Source organism: Paramormyrops kingsleyae, chromosome 4 (assembly GCF_048594095.1).
Source record: "Paramormyrops kingsleyae isolate MSU_618 chromosome 4, PKINGS_0.4, whole genome shotgun sequence".
NCBI classification, from domain to species: domain Eukaryota; kingdom Metazoa; phylum Chordata; class Actinopteri; order Osteoglossiformes; family Mormyridae; genus Paramormyrops; species Paramormyrops kingsleyae.
The window spans coordinates 6685154-6700872 of NC_132800.1; positions in this window are offsets into that span (position 1 = coordinate 6685154).

The window sequence follows — 15719 nt, forward strand, 5'->3', positions numbered from 1 at the left end:
AGTTCCCCTCCCCCACCTACCCAAGCCAAAGATTCATACTTTTACAGTATGAATTCAATTCCCCCTCTAAGGTTCTGGGCACCCTGTTTCTGACTGGGTGTCCATGAGCCTACTGCACCGCTGACTGTGTGCAAACATGTTTTTTAAGCATAGTTCACAATACGTGACACTTTCATCCAGGCAGCAACAAGTTATAAAGTGCTTGATTTTTTAAGACATATTTCAACGCTTTTTGAGATTTTGAAATGAAACTGGGGACTTATTTGAATATAATTTGCGTATTCTTTTGGAGTAGAATTGTCCGTTACCTGTGCTTTGTCCATTTTCCGTGGAACCCGTCATCATATCAGTAGTCGAACGTGTAGGCTGTGCTTCTGCAATCCCTGTGGAACTTATATTTCTAGTTGACATTAGTTCTGACTGTGATATTACACTGGAATTAAGACTGGCTGATGAGGATCCAACAGCTTCCTTTTGCGTGGCTGGCTTTCCTGTAATCGTGACGGTGTTGGTCAAAGGCTGTGAAGTGAAGTTATCAGTAAAATTGACTGCAGTCACATCCGCACTCTCTGTTTTCTCAGTCGTTGTGTTTCCTGGAAAGGTCTTTTCAGTACTTGTGGAACTGATGAATTCAGGTTTTGAGTTCTCAGCCGCATTTGCTTGGGTAGATGAGATTATTAATGTCGTACTAATGCTACTGGATGAAGTTCCATTTGCGGGCTGTGTTGTAGAATTCTTTGTAGTGGTGAGAGAGCTTGTAGTTGTCACTGCTGTGGATTTTCAGTACGAGAGAAGAGGTTATTATAATCATGTAATGTATACCATAATAAATGTTGTGATTTCCGAGCCGAGTGGAGAATAACTCCACATCATTTCAAGGCTAGTTTAATATAAGAATTAGATTATTTTTTTGCCTGGGTAATGGAATTGAATGTGATATGTAATGGTAAACAGACAGATTTTTCAGCATTTCAAATCAAATATTATGCGCAGAGTGGTAGATGGATATTATGAGCCCCTGACAAAATGTTACCTTGAGTTCCCCTCCCCCACCTACCCAAGCCAAAGATTCATACTTTTACAGTATGAATTCAATTCCCCCTCTAAGGTTCTGGGCACCCTGTTTCTGACTGGGTGTCCATGAGCCTACTGCACCGCTGACTGTGTGCAAACATGTTTTTTAAGGATAGTTCTCAATACGTGACACTTTCATCCAGGCAGCAACAAGTTATAAAGTGCTTGATTTTTTAAGACATATTTCAACGCTTTTTGAGATTTTGAAATGAAACTGGGGACTTATTTGAATATAATTTGCGTATGCTTTTGGAGTAGAATTGTCCGTTACCTGTGCTTTGTCCATTTTCCGTGGAACCCGTCATCATATCAGTAGTCGAACTTGTAGGCTGTGCTTCTGCAATCCCTGTGGAACTTATATTTCTAGTTGACATTAGTTCTGACTGTGATATTACACTGGAATTAAGACTGGCTGATGAGGATCCAACAGCTTCCTTTTGCGTGGTTGGCTTTCCTGTAATCGTGACGGTGTTGGTCAAAGGCTGTGAAGTCAAGTTATCAGTAAAATTGACTGCAGTCACATCCGCACTCTCTGTTTTCTCAGTCGTTGTGTTTCCTGGAAAGGTCTTTTCCGTACTTGTGGAACTGATGAATTCAGGTTTTGAGTTCTCAGCCGCATTTGCTTGGGTAGATGAGATTATTAATGTAGTACTAATGCTACTGGATGAAGTTCCATTTGCGGGCTGTGTTGTAGAATTCTTTGTAGTGGTGAGAGAGCTTGTAGTTGTCACTGCTGTGGATTTTCAGTACGAGAGAAGAGGTTATTATAATCATGTATTGTTTACCATAATAAATGTTGTGATTTCCGAGCCGAGTGGAGAATAACTCCACATCAATTCAAGGCTAGTTTAATATAAGAATCAGATAATTTTTTTGTCTGGGTAATGGAATTGAATGTGATATGTAATGGTAAACAGACAGATTTTTCAGCATTTCAAATCAAATATTATGCGCAGAGTGGTAAATGGATATTATGAGCCCCTGACAAAATGTTACCTTGAGTTCCCCTCCCCCACCTACCTAAGCCAAAGATTCATACTTTTACAGTATGAATTCAATTCCCCCTCTAAGGTTCTGGGCACCCTGTTTCTGACTGGGTGTCCATGAGCCTACTGCACCGCTGACTGTGTGCAAACATGTTTTTTAAGGATAGTTCACAATACGTGACACTTTCATCCAGGCAGCAACAAGTTATAAAGTGCTTGATTTTTTAAGACATATTTCAACGCTTTTTGAGATTTTGAAATGAAACTGGGGACTTATTTGAATATAATTTGCGTATTCTTTTGGAGTAGAATTGTCCGTTACCTGTGCTTTGTCCATTTTCCGTGGAACCCGTCATCATATCAGTAGTCGAACTTGTAGGCTGTGCTTCTGCAATCCCTGTGGAACTTATATTTCTAGTTGACATTAGTTCTGACTGTGATATTACACTGGAATTAAGACTGGCTGATGAGGATCCAACAGTTTCCTTTTGCGTGGCTGGCTTTCCTGTAATCGTGACGGTGTTGGTCAAAGGCTGTGAAGTCAAGTTATCAGTAAAATTGACTGCAGTCACATCCGCACTCTCTGTTTTCTCAGTCGTTGTGTTTCCTGGAAAGGTCTTTTCAGTACTTGTGGAACTGATGAATTCAGGTTTTGAGTTCTCAGCCGCATTTGCTTGGGTAGATGAGATTATTAATGTAGTACTAATGCTACTGGATGAAGTTCCATTTGCGGGCTGTGTTGTAGATTTCTTTGTAGTGGTGAGAGAGCTTGTAGTTGTCACTGCTGTGGATTTTCAGTACGAGAGAAGAGGTTATTATAATCATGTATTGTTTACCATAATAAATGTTGTGATTTCCGAGCCGAATGGAGAGTAACTCCACATCAATTCAAGGCTACTTTAATATAAGAATCAGATTATTTTTTTGTCTGGGTAATGGAATTGAATGTGATATGTAATGGTAAACAGACAGATTTTTCAGCATTTCAAATCAAATATTATGCGCAGAGTGGTAGATGGATATTTTGAGCCCCTGACAAAATGTTACCTTGAGTTCCCCTCCCCCACCTACTCAAGCCAAAGATTCATACTCTTAAGCATGAATTCAATTCCCCCTCTAAGGTTCTGGGCACCCTGTTTCTGACAGGGTGTCCATGAGCCTACTGCACCGCTGACTGTGTGCAAACATGTTTTTTAAGGATAGTTCACAATACGTGACACTTTCATCCAGGCAGCAACAAGTTATAAAGTGCTTGATTTTTTAAGACATATATCAACGCTTTTTGAGATTTTGAAATGAAACTGGGGACTTATTTGAATATAATTTGCGTATTCTTATGGAGTAGAATTGTCCGTTACCTGTGCTTTGTCCATTTTCCGTGGAACCCGTCATCATATCAGTAGTAGAACTTGTAGGCTGTGCTTCTGCAATCCCTGTGGAACTTATATTTCTAATTGACATTAGTTCTGACTGTGATATTACACTGGAATTAAGACTGGCTGATGAGGATCCAACAGCTTCCTTTTGCGTGGTTGGCTTTCCTGTAATCGTGACGGTGTTGGTCAAAGGCTGTAAAGTGAAGTTATCAGTAAAATTGACTGCAGTCACATCCGCACTCTCTGTTTTCTCAGTCGTTGTGTTTCCTGGAAAGGTCTTTTCAGTACTTGTGGAACTGATGAATTCAGGTTTTGAGTTCTCAGCCGCATTTGCTTGGGTAGATGAGATTATTAATGTAGTACTAATGCTACTGGATGAAGTTCCATTTGCGGGCTGTGTTGTAGAATTCTTTGTAGTGGTGAGAGAGCTTGTAGTTGTCACTGCTGTGGATTTTCAGTATGAGAGAAGAGGTTATTATAATCATGTAATGTATACCATAATAAATGTTGTGATTTCCGAGCCGAGTGGAGAATAACTCCACATCAATTCAAGGCTAGTTTAGTATAAGAATCAGATTATTTTTTTGTCTGGGTAATGCAATTGAATGTGATATGTAATGGTAAACAGACAGATTTTTCAGCATTTCAAATCAAATATTATGCGCAGGGGGGTAGATGGATATTACTGGCCCCTGACAAAATATTACCTTGAGTTCCCCCCCCACCTACCCAAGCTAAAGATTCATTCTCTTACAGTATGAATTCAATTCCCCCTCTAAGGTTCTGGGCACCCTATTTCTGACTGGGTGTCCATGAGCCTACTGCACCGCTGACTGTGTGCAAACATGTTTTTTAAGGATAGTTCACAATACGTGACACTTTCATCCAGGCAGCAACAAGTTATAAAGTGCTTGATTTTTTAAGACATATTTCAACGCTTTTTGAGATTTTGAAATGAAACTGGGGACTTATTTGAATATAATTTGCGTATTCTTTTGGAGTAGAATTGTCCGTTACCTGTGCTTTGTCCATTTTCTGTGGAACCCGTCATCATATCAGTAGTCGAACTTGTAGGCTGTGCTTCTGCAATCCCTGTGGAACTTATATTTCTAGTTGACATAAGTTCTGATTGTAATATTACACTGGAATTAAGACTGGTTGATGAGGATCCAACAGCTTCCTTTTGCGTGGTTGGCTTTCTTGTAATCGTGACGGTGTTGGTCAAAGGCTGTGAAGTCAAGTTATCAGTAAAATTGACTGCAGTCACATCCGCACTCTCTGTTTTCTCAGTCGATGTGTTTCCTGGAAAGGTCTTTTCAGTACTTGTGGAACTGATGAATTCAGGTTTTGAGTTCTCAGCCGCATTTGCTTGGGTAGATGAGATTATTAATATAGTACTAATGCTACTGGATGAAGTTCCATTTGCGGGCTGTGTTGTAGAGTTCTTTGTAGTGGTGAGAGAGCTTGTAGTTGTCACTGCTGTGGATTTTCAGTACGAGAGAAGAGGTTATTATAATCATGTATTGTTTACCATAATAAATGTTGTGATTTCCGAGCCGAATGGAGAGTAACTCCACATCAATTCAAGGCTAGTTTAATATAAGAATCAGATTATTTTTTTGTCTGGGTAATGGAATTGAATGTGATATGTAATGGTAAACAGACAGATTATTCAGCATTTCAAATCAAATATTATGCGCAGAGTGGTAGATGGATATTTTGAGCCCCTGACAAAATGTTACCTTGAGTTCCCCTCCCCCACCTACCCAAGTCAAAGATTCATACTCTTACAGTATGAATTCAATTCCCCCTCTAAGGTTCTGGGCACCCTGTTTCTGACTGGGTGTCCATGAGCCTACTGCACCGCTGACTGTGTGCAAACATGTTTTTTAAGGATAGTTCACAATACGTGACACTTTCATCCAGGCAGCAACAAGTTATAAAGTGCTTGATTTTTTAAGACATATTTCAACGCTTTTTGAGATTTTGAAATGAAACTGGGGACTTATTTGAATATAATTTGCGTATTCTTTTGGAGTAGAATTGTCCGTTACCTGTGCTTTGTCCATTTCCCGTGGAACCCGTCATCATATCAGTAGTCGAACTTGTAGGCTGTGCTTCTGCAATCCCTGTGGAACTTATATTTCTAGTTGACATTAGTTCTGACTGTGATATTACACTGGAATTAAGACTGGTTGATGAGGATCCAACAGCTTCCTTTTGCGTGGTTGGCTTTCCTGTAATCGTGACGGTGTTGGTCAAAGGCTGTGAAGTCAAGTTATCAGTAAAATTGACTGCAGTCACATCCGCACTCTCTGTTTTCTCAGTCGTTGTGTTTCCTGGAAAGGTCTTTTCAGTACTTGTGGAACTGATGAATTCAGGTTTTGAGTTCTCAGCCGCATTTGCTTGGGTAGATGAGATTATTAATGTAGTACTAATGCTACTGGATGAAGTTCCATTTGCGAGCTGTGTTGTAGAATTCTTCGTAGTGGTGAGAGAGCTTGTAGTTGTCACTGCTGTGGATTTTCAATATAAGAGAAGAGGTTATTATAATCATGTAATGTATACCATAATAAATGTTGTGATTTCCGAGCCGAGTGGAGAATAACTCCACATCAATTCAAGGCTAGTTTAATATAAGAATCAGATTATTTTTTTGCCTGGGTAATGGAATTGAATGTGATATGTAATGGTAAACAGACAGATTTTTCAGCATTTCAAATCAAATATTATGCGCAGAGTGGTAGATGGATATTATGAGCCCCTGACAAAATGTTACCTTGAGTTCCCCTCCCCCACCTACCCAAGCCAAAGATTCATACTTTTACAGTATGAATTCAATTCCCCCTCTAAGGTTCTGGGCACCCTGTTTCTGACTGGGTGTCCATGAGCCTACTGCACCGCTGACTGTGTGCAAACATGTTTTTTAAGCATAGTTCACAATACGTGACACTTTCATCCAGGCAGCAACAAGTTATAAAGTGCTTGATTTTTTAAGACATATTTCAACGCTTTTTGAGATTTTGAAATGAAACTGGGGACTTATTTGAATATAATTTGCGTATTCTTTTGGAGTAGAATTGTCCGTTACCTGTGCTTTGTCCATTTTCCGTGGAACCCGTCATCATATCAGTAGTCGAACGTGTAGGCTGTGCTTCTGCAATCCCTGTGGAACTTATATTTCTAGTTGACATTAGTTCTGACTGTGATATTACACTGGAATTAAGACTGGCTGATGAGGATCCAACAGCTTCCTTTTGCGTGGCTGGCTTTCCTGTAATCGTGACGGTGTTGGTCAAAGGCTGTGAAGTCAAGTTATCAGTAAAATTGACTGCAGTCACATCCGCACTCTCTGTTTTCTCAGTCGTGGTGTTTCCTGGAAAGGTCTTTTCAGTACTTGTGGAACTGATGAATTCAGGTTTTGAGTTCTCAGCCGCATTTGCTTGGGTAGATGAGATTATTAATGTCGTACTAATGCTACTGGATGAAGTTCCATTTGCGGGCTGTGTTGTAGAATTCTTTGTAGTGGTGAGAGAGCTTGTAGTTGTCACTGCTGTGGATTTTCAGTATGAGAGAAGAGGTTATTATAATCATGTAATGTATACCATAATAAATGTTGTGATTTCCGAGCCGAGTGGAGAATAACTCCACATCATTTCAAGGCTAGTTTAATATAAGAATTAGATTATTTTTTTGCCTGGGTAATGGAATTGAATGTGATATGTAATGGTAAACAGACAGATTTTTCAGCATTTCAAATCAAATATTATGCGCAGAGTGGTAGATGGATATTATGAGCCCCTGACAAAATGTTACCTTGAGTTCCCCTCCCCCACCTACCCAAGCCAAAGATTCATACTTTTACAGTATGAATTCAATTCCCCCTCTAAGGTTCTGGGCACCTTGTTTCTGACTGGGTGTCCATGAGCCTACTGCAGCGCTCACTGTGTGCAAACATGTTTTTAAGGATAGTTCACAATACGTGACACTTTCATCCAGGCAGCAACAAGTTATAAAGTGCTTGATTTTTTAAGACATATTTCAACGCTTTTTGAGATTTTGAAATGAAACTGGGGACTTATTTGAATATAATTTGCGTATTCTTTTGGAGTAGAATTGTCCGTTACCTGTGCTTTGTCCATTTTCCGTGGAACCCGTCATCATATCAGTAGTCGAATTTGTAGGCTGTGCTTCTGCAATCCCTGTGGAACTTATATTTCTAGTTGACATTAGTTCTGACTGTGATATTACACTGGAATTAAGACTGGCTGATGAGGATCCAACAGCTTCCTTTTGCGTGGCTGGCTTTCCTGTAATCGTGACGGTGTTGGTCAAAGGCTGTGAAGTGAAGTTATCAGTAAAATTGACTGCAGTCACATCCGCACTCTCTGTTTTCTCAGTCGTTGTGTTTCCTGGAAAGGTCTTTTCAGTACTTGTGGAACTGATGAATTCAGGTTTTGAGTTCTCAGCCGCATTTGCTTGGGTAGATGAGATTATTAATGTCGTACTAATGCTACTGGATGAAGTTCCATTTGCGGGCTGTGTTGTAGAATTCTTTGTAGTGGTGAGAGAGCTTGTAGTTGTCACTGCTGTGGATTTTCAGTATGAGAGAAGAGGTTATTATAATCATGTAATGTATACCATAATAAATGTTGTGATTTCCGAGCCGAGTGGAGAATAACTCCACATCAATTCAAGGCTAGTTTAATATAAGAATCAGATTATTTTTTTGCCTGGGTAATGGAATTGAATGTGATATGTAATGGTAAACAGACAGATTTTTCAGCATTTCAAATCAAATATTATGCGCAGAGTGGTAGATGGATATTATGAGCCCCTGACAAAATGTTACCTTGAGTTCCCCTCCCCCACCTACCCAAGCCAAAGATTCATACTTTTACAGTATGAATTCAATTCCCCCTCTAAGGTTCTGGGCACCCTGTTTCTGACTGGGTGTCCATGAGCCTACTGCACCGCTGACTGTGTGCAAACATGTTTTTTAAGCATAGTTCACAATACGTGACACTTTCATCCAGGCAGCAACAAGTTATAAAGTGCTTGATTTTTTAAGACATATTTCAACGCTTTTTGAGATTTTGAAATGAAACTGGGGACTTATTTGAATATAATTTGCGTATTCTTTTGGAGTAGAATTGTCCGTTACCTGTGCTTTGTCCATTTTCCGTGGAACCCGTCATCATATCAGTAGTCGAACGTGTAGGCTGTGCTTCTGCAATCCCTGTGGAACTTATATTTCTAGTTGACATTAGTTCTGACTGTGATATTACACTGGAATTAAGACTGGCTGATGAGGATCCAACAGCTTCCTTTTGCGTGGCTGGCTTTCCTGTAATCGTGACGGTGTTGGTCAAAGGCTGTGAAGTGAAGTTATCAGTAAAATTGACTGCAGTCACATCCGCACTCTCTGTTTTCTCAGTCGTTGTGTTTCCTGGAAAGGTCTTTTCAGTACTTGTGGAACTGATGAATTCAGGTTTTGAGTTCTCAGCCGCATTTGCTTGGGTAGATGAGATTATTAATGTCGTACTAATGCTACTGGATGAAGTTCCATTTGCGGGCTGTGTTGTAGAATTCTTTGTAGTGGTGAGAGAGCTTGTAGTTGTCACTGCTGTGGATTTTCAGTATGAGAGAAGAGGTTATTATAATCATGTAATGTATACCATAATAAATGTTGTGATTTCCGAGCCGAGTGGAGAATAACTCCACATCATTTCAAGGCTAGTTTAATATAAGAATTAGATTATTTTTTTGCCTGGGTAATGGAATTGAATGTGATATGTAATGGTAAACAGACAGATTTTTCAGCATTTCAAATCAAATATTATGCGCAGAGTGGTAGATGGATATTATGAGCCCCTGACAAAATGTTACCTTGAGTTCCCCTCCCCCACCTACCTAAGCCAAAGATTCATACTTTTACAGTATGAATTCAATTCCCCCTCTAAGGTTCTGGGCACCCTGTTTCTGACTGGGTGTCCATGAGCCTACTGCACCGCTGACTGTGTGCAAACATGTTTTTTAAGGATAGTTCACAATACGTGACACTTTCATCCAGGCAGCAACAAGTTATAAAGTGCTTGATTTTTTAAGACATATTTCAACGCTTTTTGAGATTTTGAAATGAAACTGGGGACTTATTTGAATATAATTTGCGTATTCTTTTGGAGTAGAATTGTCCGTTACCTGTGCTTTGTCCATTTCCCGTGGAACCCGTCATCATATCAGTAGTCGAACTTGTAGGCTGTGCTTCTGCAATCCCTGTGGAACTTATATTTCTAGTTGACATAAGTTCTGATTGTGATATTACACTGGAATTAAGACTGGTTGATGAGGATCCAACAGCTTCCTTTTGCATGGTTGGCTTTCTTGTAATCGTGACGGTGTTGGTCAAAGGCTGTGAAGTCAAGTTATCAGTAAAATTGACTGCAGTCACATCCGCACTCTCTGTTTTCTCAGTCGATGTGTTTCCTGGAAAGGTCTTTTCAGTACTTGTGGAACTGATGAATTCAGGTTTTGAGTTCTCAGCCGCATTTGCTTGGGTAGATGAGATTATTAATATAGTACTAATGCTACTGGATGAAGTTCCATTTGCGGGCTGTGTTGTAGAGTTCTTTGTAGTGGTGAGAGAGCTTGTAGTTGTCACTGCTGTGGATTTTCAGTACGAGAGAAGAGGTTATTATAATCATGTATTGTTTACCATAATAAATGTTGTGATTTCCGAGCCGAATGGAGAGTAACTCCACATCAATTCAAGGCTAGTTTAATATAAGAATCAGATTATTTTTTTGTCTGGGTAATGGAATTGAATGTGATATGTAATGGTAAACAGACAGATTTTTCAGCATTTCAAATCAAATATTATGCGCAGAGTGGTAGATGGATATATTGAGCCCCTGACAAAATGTTACCTTGAGTTCCCCTCCCCCACCTACTCAAGCCAAAGATTCATACTCTTAAGCATGAATTCAATTCCCCCTCTAAGGTTCTGGGCACCCTGTTTCTGACAGGGTGTCCATGAGCCTACTGCACCGCTGACTGTGTGCAAACATGTTTTTTAAGGATAGTTCACAATACGTGACACTTTCATCCAGGCAGCAACAAGTTATAAAGTGCTTGATTTTTTAAGACATATATCAACGCTTTTTGAGATTTTGAAATGAAACTGGGGACTTATTTGAATATAATTTGCGTATTCTTATGGAGTAGAATTGTCCGTTACCTGTGCTTTGTCCATTTTCCGTGGAACCCGTCATCATATCAGTAGTAGAACTTGTAGGCTGTGCTTCTGCAATCCCTGTGGAACTTATATTTCTAATTGACATTAGTTCTGACTGTGATATTACACTGGAATTAAGACTGGTTGATGAGGATCCAACAGCTTCCTTTTGCGTGGTTGGCTTTCCTGTAATCGTGACGGTGTTGGTCAAAGGCTGTGAAGTCAAGTTATCAGTAAAATTGACTGCAGTCACATCCGCACTCTCTGTTTTCTCAGTCGTTGTGTTTCCTGGAAAGGTCTTTTCAGTACTTGTGGAACTGATGAATTCAGGTTTTGAGTTCTCAGCCGCATTTGCTTGGGTAGATGAGATTATTAATGTAGTACTAATGCTACTGGATGAAGTTCCATTTGCGGGCTGTGTTGTAGAATTCTTTGTAGTGGTGAGAGAGCTTGTAGTTGTCACTGCTGTGGATTTTCAATATGAGAGAAGAGGTTATTATAATCATGTAATGTATACCATAATAAATGTTGTGATTTCCGAGCCGAGTGGAGAATAACTCCACATCAATTCAAGGCTAGTTTAATATAAGAATCAGATTATTTTTTTGTCTGGGTAATGCAATTGAATGTGATATGTAATGGTAAACAGACAGATTTTTCAGCATTTCAAATCAAATATTATGCGCAGGGGGGTAGATGGATATTACTGGCCCCTGACAAAATATTACCTTGAGTTCCCCCCCCACCTACCCAAGCCTAAGATTCATACTCTTACAGTATGAATTCAATTCCCCCTCTAAGGCTCTGGGCACCCTGTTTCTGCCAGGGTGTCCATGAGCCTACTGCACCGTTGATGTGTGCAAACATGTTTTTTAAGGATAGTTCACAATACGTTACACTTTCATCCAGGCTGCACCAAGTTATAAAGTGCTTGATTTTTTAAGACATATTTCAACGCTTTTTGAGATTTTGAAATGAAACTGGGGACTTATTTGAATATAATTTGCGTATTCTTTTGGAGTAGAATTGTCCGTTACCTGTGCTTTGTCCATTTTCCGTGGAACCCGTCATCATATCAGTAGTCGAACTTGTAGGCTGTGCTTCTGCAATCCCTGTGGAACTTATATTTCTAGTTGACATTAGTTCTGACTGTGATATTACACTGGAATTAAGACTGGTTGATGAGGATCCAACAGCTTCCTTTTGCGTGGTTGGCTTTCCTGTAATCGTGACGGTGTTGGTCAAAGGCTGTGAAGTCAAGTTATCAGTAAAATTGACTGCAGTCACATCCGCACTCTCTGTTTTCTCAGTCGTTGTGTTTCCTGGAAAGGTCTTTTCAGTACTTGTGGAACTGATGAATTCAGGTTTTGAGTTCTCAGCCGCATTTGCTTGGGTAGATGAGATTATTAATGTAGTACTAATGCTACTGGATGAAGTTCCATTTGCGGGCTGTGTTGTAGAATTCTTCGTAGTGGTGAGAGAGCTTGTAGTTGTCACTGCTGTGGATTTTCAATATGAGAGAAGAGGTTATTATAATCATGTAATGTATACCATAATAAATGTTGTGATTTCCGAGCCGAGTGGAGAATAACTCCACCTCAATTCAAGGCTAGTTTAAAATACGAATCAAATTTTTTTTGTCTGGGAAATGGATTTGAATGTGATATGTAATGGTAAACAGACACATTTTTCAGCAATTCAAATCAAATATTATGCGCAGGGGGGTAGATGGATATTATGGCCCTTGAAAAAATCTTATCTTGAGTTCCCCCCCACCTCCTCAAGCCAAAGATTCATACTCTTACAGTATGAATTCAATTCCTCCTCTAAGGTTCTGGGCACCCTGTTTCTGCCAGGGTGTCCATGAGCCTACTGCACCGCTGATTGTGTGCAAACATGTTTTTTAAGGATAGTTCACAATACGTTACACTTTCATCCAGGCAGCAACAAGTTATAAAGTGCTTGATTTTTTAAGACACATTTCAACGCTTTTTGTGATTTTGAAATGAAACTGGGGACTTATTTGAATATAATTTGCGTATTCTTTTGAAGTAGAATCGTCCGTTACCTGTGCTTTGTCCATTTTCCGTGGAACCCGTCATCATATCAGTAGTCGAACTTGTAGGCTGTGCTTCTGCAATCCCTGTGGAACTTATATTTCTAGTTGACATTAGTTCTGACTGTGATATTACACTGGAATTAAGGCTGGCTGATGAGGATCCAACAGCTTCCTTTTGCGTGGCTGGCTTTCCTGTAATCGTGACGGTGTTGGTCAAAGGCTGTGAAGTGAAGTTATCAGTAAAATTGACTGCAGTCACATCCGCACTCTCTGTTTTCTCAGTCGTTGTGTTTCCTGGAAAGGTCTTTTCAGTACTTGTGGAACTGATGAATTCAGGTTTTGAGTTCTCAGCCGCATTTGCTTGGGTAGATGAGATTATTAATGTCGTACTAATGCTACTGGATGAAGTTCCATTTGCGGGCTGTGTTGTAGAATTCTTTGTAGTGGTGAGAGAGCTTGTAGTTGTCACTGCTGTGGATTTTCAGTATGAGAGAAGAGGTTATTATAATCATGTAATGTATACCATAATAAATGTTGTGATTTCCGAGCCGAGTGGAGAATATCTCCACATCAATTCAAGGCTAGTTTAATATAAGAATCAGATTATTTTTTTGTCTGGGTAATGGAATTGAATGTGATATGTAATGGTAAACAGACAGATTTTTCAGCATTTCAAATCAAATATTATGCGCAGGGGGGTAGATGGATATTATGGGCCCCTGACAAAATGTTACCTTGAGTTCCCCCCCACCAGCCAATCCAATGATTCATACTCTTACAGTATGAATTCAATTCCCCCTCTAAGGTTCTGGGCACCCTGTTTCTGACAGGGTGTCCATGAGCCTACTGCACCGCTGACTGTGTGCAAACATGTTATATATGGATTGTTCACAATACGTGACACTTTCATCCAGGCAGCAACAAGTTATAAAGTGCTTGATTTTTTAAGACACATTTCAACGGTTTTTGTGATTTCGAAATGAAACTGGGGACTTATTTGAATATAATTTGCATATTTTGCGATAGCGTAGCCTCCCTTCGCCTTCGGGTGGGGGGACGGGTCCTGACTGTTGTTTGTGCTTATGCACCAGGCGGCATTCCAGATTACCCACCCTTTTTGGAGTCCTTGGAAGGGGTGTTGGAGAGCACTCCTCCTGGGGACTCTCTTGTTCTACTGAGGGACTTCAATGCCCACGTGGGCAAAGACAGTGAGACCTGGAGTGGCGTGATTGGGAGGAACGCCCCTCCCGATCTGAACCCGAGCGGTGTTTTGTTGTTGGACTTCTGTGCATGTCATGGATTGTCCATAATGAACACCATGTTCAGGCATAAGGGTGTCCATATGTGCACTTGGCACCAGGACACCCTAGGTCGCAGTTCGATGATCGACTTTGTTGTCGTGTCATCGGACTTTCGGACGCATGTCTTGGACACTCGGGTGAAGAGAGGGACGGAGCTGTCAACTGATCACTACCTGGTGGTGAGTTGACTCCACTGGTGGGGGAGGAAGCCGGCCAGGCCTGGCAGGCCCAAGCGTATACAGTAGCTAGGGTCTGCTGGGAAAGTGTGGTGGAATCCCCTGTCAGGAGGAGCTTCAACTCCTACCTCCGGCAGAACTTCTCCCATGTCCCCCGGGAGGCGGGGGACATTGAGTCCGAATGGGTCATGTTCCGCGCCTCCATTGTGGAGGCGGCTGACCGGAGCTGTGGCCGTAAGGTGGTCGGTGCCTGTCGCGGCGGCAATCCCCGAACCCGCTGGTGGACACCAGTGGTGAGGGATGCCGTCAAGCTGAAGGAGTCCTATCAGGCCTTTTTAGCCTGTGGGACTCCAGAGGCAGCTGACGGGTACCGGCAGGCCAAGCGGGGTACGGCTTCGGCGGTCGCTGAGGCAAAACCTCAGGTGTGGGAGGAGTTTGGCGAGCCCATGGAAAACGACTTCCGGAAGGCTTCGAAGCGATTCTGGTCCACCATCGGGCGGCTCCGGGCGGGAAAGCGGTGCAACATCAACACTGTTTATGGTGGGGATGGGGTGCTGCTGACCTCAACTCGGGACGTTTTGGGTCGGTGGGGGGAGTACTTCGAAGACCTCCTCAATCCAACCGACACATTTTCCAATGTGGAAGCAGAGTATGGGGACTTGGGTGTGGATTCCCCTATTTCGGGGGCGGAGGTCGCTGAGGTGGTTAAAAAGCTACTCAGTGGCTGGGCCCCGGGGGTGGATGAGATCCGCCCGGAGTTCCTTAAGGCTCTGGATGCTGTGGGGCTGTCCTGGTTGACACGCATCTGCAGCATCGCATGGACATCGGGGGCAGTGCCTCTGGACTGGCAGACCAGGGTGGTGGTCCCCCACTTTAAGATGGGGGACCAGAGGGTGTGCTCCAACTATAGGGGGTTCACACTCCTCAGCCTCCCTGGTAAGGTCTATTCGGGGGTTCTGGAGAGGAGGGTCTGCCGGATTGTCGAACCTCGGATTCAGGAGGAGCAGTGTGTTTTTCACCCCGGCCGTGGAACAGTGGACCAGCTCTATTCTCTCCGCAGGGTTCTGGAGGGTTCATGGGAGTTTGCCCAACCAGTCTACATGTGTTTTGTGGACTTGGAAAAGGCATTCGACCGTGTCCCTCGGGGAGTCCTGTGGGGGGTGCTCCGGGAGTATGGGGTGCCGGGCTTCCTTTTAAGGGCTGGTCGGTCCCTGTATGACCAGTGCCAGAGCTTGGTCCGCATGGGCGGCAATAAGTTGGACTTGTTTCCGGTGAGGGTTGGACTCTGTCAGGGCTGCCCTTTGTCACCGATTCTTTTCATAGTTTTTATGGACAGAATTTCTAGGCACAGCCTGGGCGTTGAGGGTGTCAGGTTTGGTGACCTCAGGATCAGGTCTCTGCTTTTTGCAGATGATGTGGTCCTGTTGGCCTCATCGGACCGTGACCTTCGGCTCTCACTGGGACAGTTCACAGCCGAGTGTGAAGCGGCTGGGATGAGAATCAGCACCTCCAA